This window comes from Lathyrus oleraceus, chromosome 3 (genome assembly GCF_024323335.1).
Source record: "Lathyrus oleraceus cultivar Zhongwan6 chromosome 3, CAAS_Psat_ZW6_1.0, whole genome shotgun sequence".
NCBI lineage: Eukaryota > Viridiplantae > Streptophyta > Magnoliopsida > Fabales > Fabaceae > Lathyrus > Lathyrus oleraceus.
Window position 1 is genome coordinate 226808568 of NC_066581.1, and position 5166 is coordinate 226813733.

The window sequence follows — 5166 nt, forward strand, 5'->3', positions numbered from 1 at the left end:
CTCACTTCTTTGATACTCAAATAAAGAGCCTTAGCAACAACCCTGAAATCAACCTCCATTGGCACATCCAGAAAGGGTATCTGATATCTGATCGGGACATTCATCAGAATGGAACACTCTTCAAGAGTGAGAGCTAACTGATAATCCTGAAAGGTGAAGCAACGGAGCTCCGGATCATAGAACTGTAGGAGAGTCTGCAGAGGTACTGGATCTACCACCATCTTCAACAGTGTCAAGATATCCCCATACTGATCATCAAACACCTTCTGATTACCGCCGGTCACCAGACTGCTCATCTCTACCAAAGATGTCAATGGCTCCCGGTGAAAACTGTAGGTACAAGTCTTCCTCTTCAACTCTAGAATGGCTGTCATCTCTCACAGTGAATAGACTCCTGAATGAACCTGAGAAATGATATGCATGAGCAAATTAGATTTTTTTTCTTTTTTGCATTTTTTCTCTTTTTCATCATTTTTTTATTGCATTATTTTTTTGAAAATAAACATGCTATGATGCAAATGATGCAAACATGACTGGATGGTTGTGCATCACAAGGCACAGACTTCGGCGTCGGAACCGGATACCACAAACCAAGGTCATCTGGAACCCCAAAGTCATATGGAACCCATACTTCAGAACCAAGTCACCAACAAGACCAAGAGTCACCAACAGGAACCAAGAGTCACCAATAGGATACGGTCACCAACAAAATACGGTCACGAACAGATCAAGTCACCAATTGTACCTGTAATGATTCATTCCCTCCCCACTCACGGGTGTCATCTAGGCCAGGGTAAGGTCAAGAGAAACGCAGGATAAACAACCCTTTCAAGAATATCATCATATACACACCAGATGTATGCAACGATAATACCCCATCAAAATCTGAACTGCTCGTGATATCATGTTCCGCTAAGTGGCGCCATACCACCCGCTTCCCATGAATCACTCTATTCCTAGGTGTCCTAAAGTTCACTCATAGCCTGGGTATTGGGCCTTTTACCTCTTGTAACTCCCACCCATAGAGCAACAGATACACAGCCAGCATAATGATAATATGATGCATGCAAACACATAATGCACATATATACAATCACATCATAAATGCAATAAATAAAGCAGTAAAAGCAACCAACACTATCCTAAAGAGCGCTAGGATTGACTCGCTTAGGGAAGATGGACCAGCAAGAGGTCAACTTCTCGGTAGTCCCCAGCAGAGTCGCCAGCTGTCGCATTACGCGAAAAACCGGCGGGAAAAGACACAGAGCCGCCACCGTGCGTTATTTATCCCAAAAGAGGGAAAGGAAACGCTCGAAGTAAACCTGGAAAGGAATGGTCTCGCGACCAGAGATTGATAGGATCGGGAGTCGGTTATGCAAAGGGAAGGTATTAGCACCCCTACGCATCCGTCGTACTCGACGGGATCCACGCTCAGAAAGAATAGAAGAAAGGTTGCTAAAGATACTGCTCAAAGAATGCACAAAACTGAACTGAAACACAGATGAAAGACGGAAGAAGGTGACTCGGCAGGATGTCGCATCCTGGGCCTACATAGTTTGTCAGACACAAACATCAGAGTCGATGTAGTTCGGGGAAATGGGAAACGTGCTCGCTAGGATATCACATCCTATGCATACGTATCTTCTCTAACCAGAGAAAGAATCAGAGCACTCGTAGCTCGGCTAACGCACGCCAAACAAGACGCTAAGACGTCAAAGCAAACTGGAAATGGAATGCCAATCGCTGGTCTTACATCCAACTCCATACAAAACAAACACACGGGAGACCGACTGCCAATCGCTGGACTTACGTCAGACTCCGAACAAGCAAACACCCATAGGAAACCGACTGCCAATCGCTGGACTTACGTCAGACTCCACACACACACAAGGGTTGAAAAAGAAAAAGGGCGCCCGGAGAGATCAGCTCATCTCCTACCTACGTACCTCATCTGGTATGAGGATCAGGGCGACGTAGTTCCCCTTAACAGGGAAAAAACTTCTATCCTAACCAGAGACTAGGGAGATAACAAGCTACTAGGGAGACTACGACTCGAGCCTAGAAGTTGTCATGCATACGATCCCTATGTTGAGGTCTCTAATCAACACCTAACTCGCACAGGAAGCAAGCTAGCCTAAACATCAATTAAGTAAGCAAACACAAGCACAAGAGAGCAAGCACACACACTATATGCAAACAAGTGGCTCATACAAGGCTGGGCTTTAGTCAAGGGGTCATATCAACCTCGACAAACAAGCCAACTGTTATGGGTATTTTGAGCTCTTAACCCTAACATTGAGAGTTAGGGTGAAGCAGATGAAATGGGAAATGAGGATCAGACCTCATAGCTCTTATCCCTGGCCTGAGAGAGCTTCAATCAATGAAAGGGTGGGAGTCCAGAATGAGGAACTCTACTCCACATGACTGACTCTAAATACAATGATCTTGGGTGTTTATTCAAAATGCATCAGCACGTAGTGCGAGCAAGATGAATGACACAACTGAATAGCAGGGGATGGATTGCACATCCCTCATATCTGCCAATGCCTCTTCACTTAGGAGGTCTTTGAAGTACATGGCACAAAGATAAACAAGCACAAACATTGCCTCTTAAGGAGGGCTTCAGACAGGTGCCTGCCAAAATAACATGACAGGTCTTCCAGACTACATGGAGTTAGAGGTCATTACCTAGGTGATATGCCAACCACAAGCAAAGCAACTCAAACAATGAGTTAAAGTGGCTAAAGTACCTGTGTAAACAACCAAACAATCAGTATAGTGTTCAGACAAACTATCAATCAGACAAACAACAGTGGTTCCCAATATACACAACAAGCAAGCTTTATGTGCAAGCATTCAAATTGTTTCATCATCTCAAATGGCCTACAAACAGCAAGGGTTAGTGGAAAAAAGCATTTTGCATCTCAATTTATGATATCAACATCAACCATCAAGGCTAGAAGCTTGAACCTGAAATGCACAACTCAAAAGATGAGTACAAACCACTAGCACCAAAGCTAGGGTCAAAGGTAAGGCAAAAAGTCAAAACAGCAACTAAAACTCAACATGAATCACATTTAACCAAGTAAGAACAAATCCTAAAAAGGACCAAATCAAAAGCATTAAGCAAGGTCATCATTCAACCAAGAGAAGGCAAGGCAAGCAAAAGGTGCATACAATTGACCATCAAGAATCAAAATTCCATATTAAAACAGAAATGACTCAAACAATTCTGGAAATTTTCATGAGCATACAACATGTCCAACATAATCATCATGTCAAAAATCATAAACAGAGGAGCTGAATTGGCTAGGCAATGAAAATGGAGAAGATCAATATCAAATTGTGTGACACACATTGTCACACCATATTAGCATGTGCCTAAAACAAAAATGACAAAGGCTAAAAATGCACAACCAAGCCTCAAAAATCACACAACATGTTGAGAATCAGCACACACAATTTCATGGCAATTGGATCATTATTGAGCATTTCACAATAGTTTGAATCAGGCATGGTTCAAATGTATACATTTTCAATCAATCCAACACAATTTATTTTCCAGAAATGATAAAATCCTAAAATCAACACCATAAAATTCTAGACATTCCAAGGATCATGCTGCAAAAAACCTGGAATTATTTGGATCATTATACTATTTTTGGTGATTTTTTGAAAATTATGGAAAAAATGAAATAAACATTGAAATATCATGAAAATAATAAAAAGAAATGAACAAAATGGAAATGTCTGAAGCCGGATTCGAAGTGTGTACGCGCTTATGCCAAAACTACGTAGTTTTGGCCAGAAATTTGAATGGAGAAGGGCGCGCTAGCGAAACGACGTCGTTTCGCCCTAGGGTTTACAGGCGGCGGCTGGTACTGTAGCTCGCGGAGGAAACCACCGTCTTCCTCATGAAGACGGTGGTGGTGAACAGTGACATTCACGATTTTTTTTGCAGAATCACGAAAATTTTATATCATTTTAAAGCTTGTGACATGTAGGTTCCGAATCTACCATTAGTTTACTCTAATTCATCATGATCACAGCAAATCGAAGAGAAATCAGCATGAACATTCAAACTTTAATCTCACGTATCTTCCTCAATATTGCGCCATTTTTCATGTTCTTTATATCAGTGGAATCAGCAAGCAAAACTCTACAACTCTATGTGCATAAAAAAGAGAATTAAGAGGTGCGAAATTCTGATCTCTTGGAGCTTCAACAATGGCAGTGGTAGATTCAAGGCTTGGCAAGCATCCAAATCCACTCCTGTATCACTGTTATGAAGCCTGAAGTTGAAATTGAGGCTTGGCACAACCTAGATCTAGCTCAAATAACCATTTCCATCTTCATGTTCTTCTTTGGATTATGCATGAATTCTAGCCAAAATCAATGATCCAAGGCTTGATCTATACCAAATCAATATCACAGAACAAAAATATGGAAGAAAATCAAAGGCTTATGTGGAAGAAAATTGAATTTGGATTGGGAGAAATTTTGGAGGGAAATTTTCAATCTAGATCTAGAATTGTGAATAATGAGAAATTCTGTTATGATTAGCTATTTATATGACATGTTAATCCATTTCCTAATCATGCTTAGGCTTGGCTAATTAAATTTTAATGAGAAAAGAGGTGTTGTGCAAAATTTGTTTTTTTCACCCCATGCATGCAATCCCACGTGAACAGTAACAATAGCCATGCAATTTCACTTAAAATCCTCTTATAAACATGTTGGAATGGTTAAAAAGTCCATATGATGCACCAATTTTGAATTCATGATTTTCCCTCCAAAAATCACATGAATAAGCAAATGATTATATGACAAAATTTCATGCAATTTGATGAATTATTTGGAAACTACATGTCATGAGAAGAAATATGCAAAAAGAGGCACTCATTTTGGAGTTCTAGATCAAAAGTTATGGCCTTTTGAAGTTCCATGCACACTTGACAATGATTTGATCATATCTTCTCAACCATTCATCAGATGCTCATGATCTTTGACTTTTTGGAAATGGAAGAGAAAGATCTTCAACTTTTATGTTGGACAAAATTTCAATTGAATCTTCTTTGATGTTGGTCCAAAAACTTGCCATTTTTGGAAACTTGAAATTACAGGTCACTTTCTATTTTTGGAAACTTTTGGTCTGACTTCAAAATC